This window comes from Culex pipiens, chromosome 3 (assembly GCF_016801865.2).
Source record: "Culex pipiens pallens isolate TS chromosome 3, TS_CPP_V2, whole genome shotgun sequence".
Taxonomy (NCBI): Eukaryota; Metazoa; Arthropoda; class Insecta; order Diptera; family Culicidae; genus Culex; species Culex pipiens.
Genome location: NC_068939.1, coordinates 30,128,526 through 30,143,097, shown reverse-complemented (window position 1 = coordinate 30,143,097; position 14,572 = coordinate 30,128,526). Strand labels below are relative to the sequence as shown.

Genomic DNA, 14,572 nt, shown 5'->3' with positions numbered 1-14,572 from the left:
GTACAATCTAGAATTGATTGTAAAGAGTTAAAATCATTGTTTCAAAGACATTAAAAAACAAAATAAAAAAAAATGGGCACTCAAATTGAATAACAGTAAAAAAGGACTGTCTTGCGTTTTTAATTTAATTTTTCTCATTATAATTTTGGAGGCTTTCAACGATGACCAACAAAATAATAAAATTTGAAACAAAAGAAAAAATCTGAGTTTTGGAACTGTAAGCTTCGAAAAAAAAAGGTTTCAAGAGCATCTAGAACAGGCCTGCCCAACCTTTTCGGCTCAATTTTCACATTTTTGATCGTAAAAATTACAAATGTTCATTTTTTCATGGTTTCTTTGATGGAATCGGTTCTCAAATGTCCAGTGAACATAATTTTGATAAAAGTTTGGAAAAATATTTTTGCAGGTCGTTTTTATTTAAGTTTTAAGTGAAAAATTGGTCCGGCCCGCGGGCCGGATTGATTTTTGACGCAATATCTAGATAAAAACGACTTATATAAATATTTTTTCAAACTTTTGGTAAAGTTATGTTCACTGGTCATCTGAGAACCGATTCCATCAAAGAAACCATGAAAAAATGAACATTTGTAATTTTGACGACCAAAAATGTGAAAATTGAGCCGAAAAGGTTGGGCAGGCCTGATCTAGAAGTATGTAAAACATAAAATTTAATGTGTTTACTGTCAAATTATTAACATACTCTCAAAGTGCATTGTTTTTACAATGGAAATTAATTCGAATCGGAAAACGGACTGCAATATCGGATTATTTGGACAATTTTACAATTAGGACAGTTCAAATCAATTTCTAAGTTACAAGCGTTAAGTGTCACATAAAAAAATATCTTCAGAATTATAGTAGAACAAGTTACTTAGTAAACTTGAATATTTATGTACTCATGCTACAAAATTGGTTTTGGTGGCAACAAAAATTGATATTTATAAAAAGAACGCATTTCAATTCATAAATTTTGTTCAAACTAGGAACTTTTAATTTACTTTACCACATATTTATTTACTCTTGCTGGTTTTTTAAATAACTGTTTTTAACGATACTATTTTTTTAACCATAAAAAGCAAGTCTTGCCGTTTGCATGATATTTGAAATATAAATGTAAATTCTATCAAACTATCAATGTCACGTCACGTAACAATACGTAAAAAATATAATTGTATGAAATATGAAAATATTACATTTTAGATAATTTTGGATTTTGCATCATAAGAAATCTAAATTACATTTTCAAAACAATCAATGCGCCATGGGTTTCCTATGTACATAGGACCTTTTTGAAAAAGTAAGCGTGAAATATTCATGCATTTAAAAATCAAAATTTTCGAGTAAAATTTAATTCAAGATAACTCATCAATCAAGGAACTTGTTGTCTTTATTTTCCAGGGCTGCTGCATTTTTGATTGTAAAATTAGTCTGACGCACTTGATTTTCTCTGCTTTGGCAGAACGAATTTTGTCCGGATGTGGTCTACTCGGTCCAGTTTTGGGTCTTACAGCTTGGTATTGAAAATTGTAAAGTTTCATCGAGTAGTTTAAAAGTTATTAACATACCTAAAACTATTTAGCCGACTACAAAAAGGGTGATTTTCAACATAACCTTAAATGGCCTGGTCTGATCGCCACGAAAGAGCCGTAGGGGAAGGTGGGGCAAGACGACCATATGGGGCAAGAGCAGACATGCATTGGCGCTGCACGCGGTTAGCACGCGTGCTATTTGAATGGTTAGCACTGCGCTTTCAATTATAGCACTCGCCCTGGCACTCGAACAAAAATGGTAACCAAGATGATTTTTCATTTGTTGATTTAAAATTTGCTGTCATCATTGTCTAGAATGTGATGGATCTAACAACAAACACATTTATCTGTAGATTTGGTGCAGTGCTAGTGTTCAAGAAATGTAAGCAGAAGATCCATGGTTCTGATCCCCTCAAGGTAAACTTTTTTTTGCTTCTAGCGAAAAGCGTAACAATATTTTTAATCAACGCAGATTATTGTCCAGGAATCAAAATAACAGTTTGCATAGAATAATGAAGCTAATCGTTGCAAAGTACCCGAAAATCAGTTCCAGGTGACCTGGAGACCTAAAAGGACGTGGCCTGGCTGGCATTTAAATGGGTATAGAATTTGAATTTCAATTCTTTGAAGATTTGGTGGGCCCTGAAATTTAATTGTTATGTAAAAATCTGGAAAAAGGTATGTTACATTTGTAATAGATTACAATCAGCCGGTGATCAAATTTGCTTTAAAAATGACCCTAAAAATGGAAAAAAAAATCTATGAGTGCTAAATGGGAGTGCTAAATAATAGCACTGGCACTGGGCTAGAGCAGCATGCTTTGAACTTGGTGTGAGTGCTAAATTTGAAGTGCTAGTGCAGAGCGTGCCAATGCACGTCTGGGCAAGAGGAACAATCGCTCGTACGGCCGTTATTTTTACAATTTTGATTATTTCCAGTATGAGGAATTGTTGCTAGCAATGCCATTAACTGATTCTACTACCACATAACCGCCAAAATGACGTAAACTCCACGAGGCATAAGATTTAATTAGGTTTTTTTCAAAACCTTTGTTTTCTTATAATATTTGGAAAGTACAAAATAAGGCTTAGGTTCGTTTTAAGGATCATTTTATCAAAATGCTATTTTTCCTAGATTAGTAGTGTCCCTACCAATGACTTGCACCTATTATAAAAGTATGATTTAACTTTAAGTTATTTTGTTGAGAGCTTTTCAAAAATCTTGTTCAGGTGGGGCAAGTGTACCATATGTATTTTTAGTATGGAAAAAAATTCGAATTGCTGCAAAAACATATTTTATTGGGAAATAAATACATAAAAGTACTTAAAAACTGATAAACAATTGTTAAAAAAAATGTCCATACAAAATCTAGCGATATTATGAAAATTTACTATTTATAATATAAGTAATATTTTGTTTCGTAAAGACGATCAAATATTTAGTTAAATATTATTATTTAATCTAAAAATGAAAGAAACGTTTCAAATACATTCTAATCTGATGTATCTAAGTGATAACAGTACAATTGTTAGCAAATTAACATGTTGTTTCATGCCTTGTTCCTCTTGCCCCAACGGGTTGTTCGTCTTGCCCCACTTGTTGAGTAGATCGTAAGGAAAATCAAAAATTTTAAAATAGATTTTTTAAATTAAAAATTGGATTTTTGAAAAACTTGTTCTGTCAAAGTCTTAGTCAAGACTTGGAATAAGATGATTATGTAAAAATCCGACAGATTTTTTAACGTTTTAATGGGTCATAACGAGCATTTCCTTAGCTTGTTACACTTGCCCCACTTTCCCCTATAGAAGGTAGCCAATTTCTTGACAAAAAGTCAGTAATTTTTTGAAATCTTTTTTTTTTTTGTTTCAACTAGAAATAGCAGTGCTGAAAACTTAAGAGCGAGTCCACGAACAGGGCATACCCCTTTGTATGGGACGTCGTTTGGACCTCACCAATCTGCCTGAAATTTTCAGGGGTTGTTTGTACATATAAAACTAGCATCTGGCCAAAATATGAGCACTCTAGGTCAACGGGAAGTGGGGCAAATCGGGACACAAAGTTTGAAGGTTCAAACACGTCAAAAATCTTAAAAAGGCTATAACTTAGGCAAAATTCCATTTATTTTGAAAATTCAAAATGCATCTGAAAAGGATTAAAAAATGCAACAAAATGCAGGATAGAACATCCCAATTGGTTAAAACTAAAGGGAGTTATTGGCATTTTAGTGAAAAATAGCATAATTTTCAAACTCAAATAAAAAAGTGTTCCATCCAGATATCAACTCGGTTCGACCTGCAGCTTGTAGGGGACATTTGGGACTACCATCTGAGACTGAGAACGCTTTGGGTAAGGCAGTTTAACATATTAAATAGACACTTTTACTTTGAGTGATTTTTTTAGTTGTAAATTTTTGCTCGGGGGACCCCTTAGATCCCATTTTCTGGTGATAATTTTATCATATTCGTGTTCCTGAGACAATTTCACAATAGAAACATGCATATTTTTTTTTTATTTTGATCCATTTTAACCCTTTAAAAAATAAAAGTTAAAAAAAAATATTCGATTCACATTTATTGAAAATCAAGTTCGTTTCCAAGGATACTAGATGCCACCAGAAAAAAGCAGCTTTTTAATTTTTTTTATCTTTTATTTTTTAAAGGGTTAAAATGGATCAAAATAAAAAAAATTATGCATGTTTCTATTGTGAAATTGTCTCAGGAACACGAATATGATAAAATTATCACCAGAAAATGGGATCTAAGGGGTCCCCCGAGCAAAAATGTATAACCAAAAAATTCACTAAAAGTAAAAGTGTCTATTTAATATGTTAAACTGCCTCTGTCTCAGATGGTAGTCCCAGATGTCCCCTACAAGCTGCAGGTCGAACCGAGTTGATATCTGGATGGAACACTTTTTTATTTGAGTTTGAAAATTATGCTATTTTTTCACTAAAATGCCAATAACTCCCTTTAGTTTCAACCAATTGGGATGCTCTATCCTGCATTTTGTTGCATTTTTTAATCCTTTTCAGATGCATTTTGAATTTTGAAAATAAATGGAATTTTGCCTAAGTTATAGCCTTTTTAAGATTTTTGACGTTTTTGAACCTTCAAACTTTGTGTCCCGATTTGCCCAACTTCCCGTTGACCTAGAGTGCTCATATTTTGGCCAGATGCTAGTTTTATATGTACAAACAACCCCTGAAAATTTCAGGCAGATTGGTGAGGTCGATGCTAGATGGGTATGCTTTGCTCGTGGACTCGCTCTTAAATTCTAGAGATTTCTTTTGAAAAGGTCCTATAAACTATTATCTTTCTATTTTCTTTCTTTCTTTTTTTCTTCTCTAGAATTGATTTTTGAGTTGACCACGAACATGGGCGCCAAACTAAAACGGGTAAACTAAAGTTTCACTGAAAAAAACAATTCAAAAGTGTTTTTCAAAATTGCAAATGTTATGCAAGTCGTAACACAAATCGATTTTTTCAGCACTCGTCGCATTTGTTCAACTCGGCAGAGATGCCATCATTTGGCAACTTGCTGCAAAAGTTATTTTTATCACAAATGCGTAAATTTTGTCTGAAGATTCCGGTTATTTAATAGGCTGACTAAAATGGGTTCACAGAACTCGAATTTGATTTAGCAAGTATAAGAAAATAAAAAATACGTAAAACATTTTTTTTTGTTGTTCATGATTCGATTATCCGAAGTCCCATACAAACCTTCGGATATACGAACTTCGGATAATCGAGGCTTAGGATAATCGAGTCTGGGTTATTATCTCGAAATTTTGGATAATTCAAACTTACAACATTCGAAGCCTAGGATAACCAAGTAAGGACTGTATCTGAAGTTTTTTTTTTTCATTGCGATCGTTTTTTATAACTTTGAAAACAAATGTTCTATAAATAAGTTCAACATACATTACAATAATTCAATATCCCAACATCCCCTATCCATTCTTAATAACCATCCCCTTCCAACGCACCATTTGCCACGGCTGTATAGCTCACATGCTCAACTTCGTACTCCCTTTAGCATAATTCAATTCAATGTTCCATGTTTCATGCGCAACCGTCACATATTCCCCTCTTGTCCCTTATCACCCCCAACCTTCGTCCCAATGGCATATGTTTTCGTCTTCTCCCTTCTGCGCCAGTCGTTGAAAACACCTTGCTTTTCTCTCTCGATCAAACCTGTCCAACCCAACGAGCGCCCGCGGAATGCTTTCTTCCCGATCTCACTTTGTAGCCCACCTCCCTGTCATAACGCGATCTCGGACACGTGTCCTGAACAAATTGCAAACTTCTTCTCGTCTTGGCTGTCTGTCATAAAGTGCGCCACTTTTGCGAAAAATTCCAAGAGAGTGAGAGTTAGAGAGCGCGAAGAGCAAGGGGAAGTTGATCGATTCTCGCTAACTCGATCAACAGAGAGAATCGGAGTTGGAGCAACTTCAGCAGAACGTGCGGAGTTCAAGCCCGACGCGGTCTTCTGGAGTGAAATCGACGGCGCGGTGACACGTAAAGTGGTTTGACTGCATCTCTCTTTCGGGACTTGTTTTGAGACGACTCTCCGCGGCGGAGTTTCTTGGCTGAAGGCGAGGCTTGGCCAGGCTCGCTGGCTCGGTTGGCAGTTCAGATGTGTGACGACCTCGGTCGTTCACGGGAGTCGCGTTCGCGTTGGTTTTGTTTGACGGATCGTGGAGTTGAACAATGGCGAGGATTAGCCGCGCGCTGGATGATCTGATCCGCTGCAAGTGCATTGAACAAGTCGAAGCAGACCACGAGGAAGATCTGAGTGTGTTGTGTGGGAGAAGTTGGTAGTGACCAAGAATTGTGTGTGCGTATGGTGTGGGGCCGTTTGTGGGTCAGCTTTCATTCATGGTTTTCTCCTTGGTGGGGAGAAAAGTTCTGATCGAGTGGAAATAAAGTTGCTGGTGGCGAAGTGAAACTTGAGCGTTTTGGTGAGGAGAATCTAAAGGAAATCGGATTGGTGGTGAAGGGGAATGAATTGCTCGCAGGTGACACAGGATACAGACGAAGGCAAATTGGATTAGCTGATTGGTTTTTTGAAGTTTTGGAGTGTGCGAGCGCACGCGGCTCAATAAGGTAAGTCGCAAAGATTGCGATCACGATCACGAGTGTATGAGATTTTGAAAAGAGGTTGGCAGTTGGATTGGAAGAGAAGTTTTTTTTATTAATTGTTTAGGTTAACTTAAAGATACTTTTTTTATTTCAATCGATCAAAGGAGAAATTGGACGAGCTTTCCGGTAAAAATATTTACGAGACTGAAAAATCAAGTCTGTAATAAAAAATTGCCAAAAACCATCAAAAAACCTATTTTTTCAACATTTTTATTTTTAAAACCGCTGTAATTTCACAAGGATTGGACATAGGACAATGGTCAATATGGATACTTTTATGTAAAATTGTCTGGAGAATCAATTCCCACCATCGGTTTTTAAAAAAAATCAAAATCAATTTTTAAACTTAAAAATCTAAAAATCTCATTAAAGTGGCGTGTAATTTTGTTTCAGTGTATTTTTTTTTTTTTTCAGAAAGCCCGTTCCTACAAGTTTGTCTTTGAGCACTTTTTGATACGATGCAACGGCTTCGAGATACAGTGATTTTTGAATTGCAAAATACAAAATTATGTAAATACCTTACGCCCTTCTCAAATGTTATTTGCGAGTACTATTGGCTCCATATACACAAACATTGCTTATAAAGGCCTAGGATAACATGTCTATAAAGTTTTATTGAAATCGGAGAGGGTCGAGTACAAAATTATCAGAAAAATTCCTGATTTAAGCTGGAATTGCTCATTATTCATTATTCTTTTCAGTTCATGTTAAATATTTTTTTTTTTTGCGGAATCTGTCGTGAAACAACATACATTCTCGAATTGCGAAATGTGCTACTTTTCTTAAGGGGTTACATAAATGTAAAGCGTGCTACGGTACCTCAACACTGCTTCGACCAAATCGGCTCAAAATTTTAGTGAAGATTCGTTAAACTGGTTCTGTGTGCATAAGGCTACCAACTGTACGGATTTTTTCCTTACCATACGGATTTTCGACCCTCTTCGCGGATTTTTAACAGGCCGGAATTTTTGTAGGGAATTTCACGCATAATACGGATTTGTATGGAATTTTAACAATTTTTGAACATTGATTTGCTTTTTTGATTTGGTCAAAGCTTTTGTTAATTAGACATTTTAATTTAACTGTGAGTTTGATTTAAAAAGGGAGAGTTTTCCGGGTTTTTCTCAATTCAAACTTGATTATTTATTTTATATTTTTTTTCTTTCATATGTTAATAGGACCTTTTAAAAAAACACTCTAGAATTGTTCTTTTAGACATTCCTTACTAAATATATTTATCCATTAAAAGATCCAAAGGCTTTCTAAAACTTAACTTGAAGGTCCTATAAACTGATGTGTTTCACATTATTAAAATGGATACAAAAATCATATTCAATAAATAAAAAAACTATTTTCAAACTTTTGTTTAATTTCAAGTTACAATTCAAGAAAAATGAAAAGTAAGCATTGTAAATAAATTTGAGTAACTTTTATATTTATATTTCATCTGGAAAATATTATACATCGGTGGTCCCCTCGTTATTTTTTGTTCAGCCCAGTTAACTAGCAATATTCGGTGACTGGGCTACGTTCTCAGCCCAGTTACCGAACAACTACTGTACCATGGTGTCATATCGGCAAAGTGTACGAATTTTTGCTCAGCAAGAGTTGGTAGCCTTATGTGTGCATAACAAAGGCCGTGTTTTTTAAAAAGTTTATTTAAAAAAATATAAAAATATTTTGCTTGATTTTCAAATAAAAATTCGTCAGTTTTTGTATTTTAAAAAAAGCAAAATTTAATAATCGGACTTCGTCATACACACGGGATATGTCTTGAGAGTCTTCACCACAAATTTCATCCCATCTCGAGAAATCGATGTTTAGAGAAAAGCGCTCACAAAATTTGACAGTTCGCTTTGCACATGCCAAAAGTTTAAACTTAAATCGTCTTAAATATTTAGTTTGATTAAGAAATACCTTCATTAAACTTTTAAGAGTGTTTTAAAATCATCTTTTTGTCGAATTTATAAATTTTCTGTAATATGACATTTTGTGATTTTCTACATTTATGTAACTCCTTAACCAAAAATAATAGAATGGAAAATTAATACCTTTCAATATCTGTGCTGAAAAGTTGAACTTTTCAGCATTCGTAAATTTTTAAAATTTTATTTTTATTTGATCTGTGTGTTTACTAAACACATGGGTGTTTGACATTATATTCAATTCAAAAGGATTTTCCGGGATTGCAAACAATGTTGGACCAAGTGGGATAAATGTACGACTCGTGCTGAAAATATCTTTTTTGCAATTCCGTCGTGAAACTACTTACTTTTCCTGTCATTCTTGAACGACGAAATAGCCTACTTTTCTGTACCAAAAATAACAGAATCGAATAGCAACACTTTTCAAAATAAATGCTGAAAAGTTCTACTTTTCAGCACTGAAATGGGTTTCGAAAAGTAACACTTTTCAACATTGTTTTGATTTAAACGATTTATTGACAAATACATGAAAATTTGACTTCAAATTTCACTCAATGGGTGTTTTTCGGAATTGCAAAAAATGTTGTATGGAACTCGTTGCAAAACTTGATTTTTTCAGCACTCGTCGTATTTATCCAACTTGGTGAATCCGTTGGATAAATGTACGACTCGTGCTGAAAAAATCCTCTTTTTGCAACTTGTTGCATAAACTACTATTTTTCAACTATCTTTGGAATATGAATTGAACAAACAAGTACAAAATTTCAACAGAACCGGTTTAAATATTTTGGATATTTTTTGCTTTTTATTTTCTGATTCTTTTCAAAATACAATACTATTATTAGTAGTTAATTGTCAAAATGGCAAGACTCCATGAATTGCTATAAATTACATCACAAAGAGCCTACGTTAAAATTGAAAAGTTTTTTTTTAATTGAAAATTCAATATTTTTTTGTTTTTATCTGGAAATTCACGAAAATATAGGTATGCAAAAAAAACATCGTTAATATATTTTTCTGCCAGGTGGCGCAGGTCTCGCCCAAAATTGTGTGAGATTCTTGTAGGAAATTCAATTCCCTACAACTTTGTCGAAGGGAGCAAAACGATCCGAGTTCTTGAGGTTTTTCAAAATTTTAATTTTTTCTTGTCACCCTACTCCCCATGAACTGAGAATATTATAACCAATTCTACAACTTTTTATTTATTTTATTATAAAATGTGTAAACAGCATTCAGTTGTTTCCAAAAAAACGTACAAAATCTCGATTCCGATGTAAATAATTTTAGAATTTGTTTCCAATCTCGAAAAAAATGTCAGGCTACGAATTCAACTAATGTTTTTAAATTCATCAACATTTCTCTCCGTATAGTAAAGTTTTGATTTCATTATTCGAAAAGTTTTACAAATTTATGCCAATGCAGGCATTTTATTCAATGAAGTTATATCATTTTTTGATAAAATTTAGCACACAGGCATTTTAACAGATGGAATTATTTTGCAAATTCCAAGACTACTTACCGATAGGTTGGGTTTTGTTGAAAAGTTATACAAAGCCTAAGAATCAGCAAAATAGTTAAAAAACGGTCTTAATTGAATTTTCCCACCCAACTTCAAAGCAATTACAAATTGCTTCAAACAAGAAAAGAAGTAATTACAACCTGCTGACCACCACCATTGCACACCGTTCGTCCTAGAGGCCATTACCTACGTGCGGCTTTCTTCCTTCAGGGAAAAGATTACCTTTTGCAACCTCAATTGAATAAAATCTCCTCCTGTGGGGAGTCCTCCCCTCTATTTCATCAAATACCCCGGGCCCAATCGTCAAGCCATCGCGCAGGAAGCGTTGACCACCGACTTGAAGAACTTGCAGAACGAGTCTTGGAGGAAATGAGAACAGAAAGTTTAATCATTAGTTTGTGTGGCGTTTTGCAAGGAAGATGTATGCTGGTTGCAGCGCGTTGGCATAGTTGGATAAACTGTTAATTATAGCATTGGCTTGTATCTTTTCCCCCCTAGAGTAAGTAGTTCAACGTGACTTGGATGTGTTGACAAGCGCGATGGACAGACGCAGACATTAGCGCACCATTTCTGGAATCTGGGCGGATGCTTCCCAAGATTGGACAGAAGAGTTCTCGGTAATGCACTGGGAGATTACTAATGTGATTTGTTCTCAGAACATTCCAAAGAGTTTCTCACACTTTTATGGGAAAATTGGAAATTTCTCGTATTGAAGTTTGCTTCAATTGTACCTGAATCGTTTTACGAGGTACCACGGAAAAGTTTCAGCGTCAATTTGACGGACAGCTTAACACTTTGTTTGCCCTATAACTGTGTAATGTCATTCTGGTCAAACAAAACCGCGAACAATCAACAAAAGACCCCCGAACGCCTCGTTCCACCTCAACGACACAATTCTCCCACAATTAGTTCCTCCCGCGACCTCCTGCTGCCAAAGCATGACTCTGCAAGATAATCCCCCCACAGAACACTCGGTCAACTGTGACACGCCGACAAGTGGACTCCGATTCTTGGCCGTTTTGTTTTGATTTCGTCGTTTTACCTTCAATGTTTGTTCTGAACCTCTCTTCTGACAAGATCCGCCCTTTCTGTACCTCGTACCATTGAATATTGTGTGTTGCTCGTTTCAACTCCTTTTCGGGACTCTCCCCATCGGAGATCTTGACCATCTCAAGGCAGCTTCTCTTGCTTTTACAGTTACCCACATTCGCAAGAGCGTGCGCGCGTGTGGCACAAGTCCAAGCCTGATCCCCGAGGCCGAAAGGAAAGCCACGACTTCTAGGTTCACCTTCCATCCAACTCTCTTGGTCCAGCAGCAGATCGCGTACAAACGTCAGTGTGGATGAAAGGGGTGTATTTGTGATAACTGTTTGGACCAGTTATCACCACTTGACAGTTTTGGACCTCCCCGTAAGGGGAGGAGAGGGGGATCGGAGGAAAGATGGCACGGTCCGATTCGGAAACCTGAACCTGTTGGACTTTTTGTGGGGAAATGGGGATAGCTTGGGCATTAGCATTTTTATCACCAAACTGACAAAAAACTGAAACCTTACGCGCTTTGGTTTGACTAAATTCGATTAACGGTTCGTGGTTATTGAATTTAGGAGTGTTGTTTTCTCTCTCCAAAGTAAGCCATCTGGTGTCCTAATCCGAGATTGGGACGCAGAGTTTAAAAATAACGCCTTTTTACCCCATTTGCTTGTGGTTAAATCTGTTTTTAGTAAAATTGATTAGAAGTCACAATGAAAATTATTTATGGCTAATTAAATCGAGGATTTTTAAACAGATTGCTTTGCAATCATAAAAAAAATAAAGCTCCTTTTATATTATAAACTACAGATCGGATTCGTTGATTCAAATTTCGCAAATCTGAATTGCTTACCGACACAGTAAAAAAATAGTTAAATTACATCTGGGAATGGTGTCAGATTTTGTGTCAAAATGGTATAATTTTATATCAGGAACTGGTGATATTTGCATCAGTTTCTGTTGAATGTCACATTTTTGAACATTACTTTAGGTAAAATTATTCAAAAAAGAGGAAAATTTCAAACAACCAATTTTTTTGCAATCCAAAATTACACTTTGTTTTTTTGTGAACTTAGTAACTGAGCGATGATGTTTTAACTGTCAACATGTAACCGAGTAATTATATACGAAATCGGCCGATTTAGACCATTTTAAGTTTTTTTGTATTTTTTTTTTCGGCTAAATAAATAATTTTGGCTTTCCCTATGAAGCCATTTTGTGTCATTGGTTCACCCATACAAGTCTCCATACAATTTTGGCAGATGTTCATACAGAAATAGTACGTAAATATTCAAAAATCTGTAACTTTTGAAGGAATTTTTGATCGATTTGGTGTCTTCGGTCTTCGATCAGGTTTTAATGATGACTATTCAGAAAAAAATTGTACACGGATATTTTTGCCGACTTTAAAATTTACTTTGTTTACATAAATAAAATTTTCCGAAAATCCATATTTTTTAATTTTTGGATTTTTTTTTATATGTTTTAGAGAACAAAAAACCACAACTTTTGAGCCAGAGAGACGTCCATACATTTTGCCGCCGAGTTATGATATTTTTTGTTTTTGGAAAAATAGAAATTTCAGCAAGAAAAAAACAGTTTTCAATGTAAAATCAAATTTGCAATCGAAAAGAACTTTACAGATTTTTGGATAAGGTGCTGTTATGATATAGCCACTTATAGTTTAATTTTAAATTATAAATTTCCGTTTTTCGATTTTGCCCATGATTGTCCATTCCTGAAAATATTTTTTCGAAAAGCTCAGAAAATTTTCAATAATAATACCTAAGAGTAATTGAAGATTGGACCTTTGGTTGCTTAAATACAGCGAATACAAGAGAAAAGAAACAAGGAAATTGAAGTTTTTTATGCCTCATCCCAAATTTTCTAATGGCAATATCTCAGCAGCTAATGGTCCAATTTTCAATTTTGAAAAATAAAAAACATTTGTGAAATTTTATGATCTTTTCGGATATCATTTGAAAATGTTGGAATCGAAACTAACATTTGAAATTAACGTAACATTACATGAATGAAGTAAAAAAAAATGCTGACGAAATTTTTTATTTTTTCCAAAAATCATAACTCGGCTTAATTTTTTTGTCCATTTATGGCTCAAAAATTTCGGTTTTTTGTCCCCTAAAACAAATAAAAAAAAAAAGAAAAATATGGAGTAAGGATAATTTAATTTTAGTGAAAAAAAACTTAATTAAAAATCGGCAATTTCTTTTTTCCATGTACATACTTTTCCTTAATAGACCTCAATACCTAAAACTTTTCCGAAGACACCAATTCGATCAGAACTTCCTTCAAAAGTTACAGATTTTCGGTGTATAGGTATATAAAAATGTGTTACTAAATAAATATGGAGGTCAGTGCGCGAATCAATTCTAGAGTTTTTTTAAATAGGTCCTATAAACATATGAAACACATTAGCTTAAAGGACCTTTTTAAAGAAAACTCTAGAATTGGTCCATTAATCGAATAGCAAAAAGGACTGATGAAAAAAATGCATAATATAAGGTAAACATTTCATGTTTTAAGTACTCAAAATATCTCCACGTAAAATTTTTTTCTTGTAGAAGGTTTTTTTTTTAATTTTTGCAAAATATTTCAAAATAAGCCAAATTGCTATTACTTATTTGACTTCAAATTTCAATGGATTTTATTTGGGTTTTATTAACTATATTAATGTGTTGAAAATACAGTAACCATTTTGTTGTTTGTTGTTTGTTGTTTGTTGTTTGTTGTTTGTTGTTTGTTTTTTTATATGATTTTCTTGACAGAGATATTTTATTTTCAAAGTTCATTTCTCAATTTCTAAAGATGTAGTAAATTCGTTCGTTTCAAATATTGTTGTAAATTATGAGCAATCAACTGACAGTGGTGAATAGTTTTTCAAATCGCATCAGCTATAAAATCGCGTGAAGATCAATTAGTAACCATCGGCATTGCATTGCAGTGAGCACAACACACCCCTAACAAGAACCTCTTCAGTGGTAAACTATTAAGTTGAATGCCGATTCGATCAACTCCACAGAAGAGGCGGAGATGCGCGCTGCTCGTTTGCAGAATCGATTCCACCTCGATTGCAATTAGCAAATCGAATCCAAACAGATCGCTGTTTGACGGTGTTTGCCGGGTTGATCAAGAAGCTGCAATTAAGCACCCCAATCGAACCGTTTAATAGAGTTGAGATTTTTTTTATGTTTTTTTTTCCTCTGATGGACACTTGCCCAATTTAATGCGTGCGTCGGCGAAATTCACCTTGTCATTAAAAAGCAACAAGAGAGGCTTGTTTCAAGAGTTTTTTTTGCGCAAAATAAAGCTTTTTCTTCAGCAACTGACATTTACACCCAATATTGTTGATATTGATGGCGGCGCCGATCGTCGGTCGATCAGTTTAAAACGAGAAGCACAATACAATTT

General features: G+C 34.5%; 1 protein-coding gene across 1 annotated transcript in view; it reads left to right on the top strand.

Annotated features, from left to right (window-relative positions):
* The first annotated feature begins 6,203 nt into the window (after positions 1–6,203).
* Positions 6,204–14,572, top strand: part of LOC120425344 (titin) — a 344,797-nt gene continuing 336,428 nt past the window's right edge. Inside the window, exon 1 of the mRNA XM_052710504.1 lies at positions 6,204–6,634. The gene's annotated coding sequence lies outside the window, so the exon portion shown is untranslated. The remainder of the gene's footprint in view (positions 6,635–14,572) is intronic.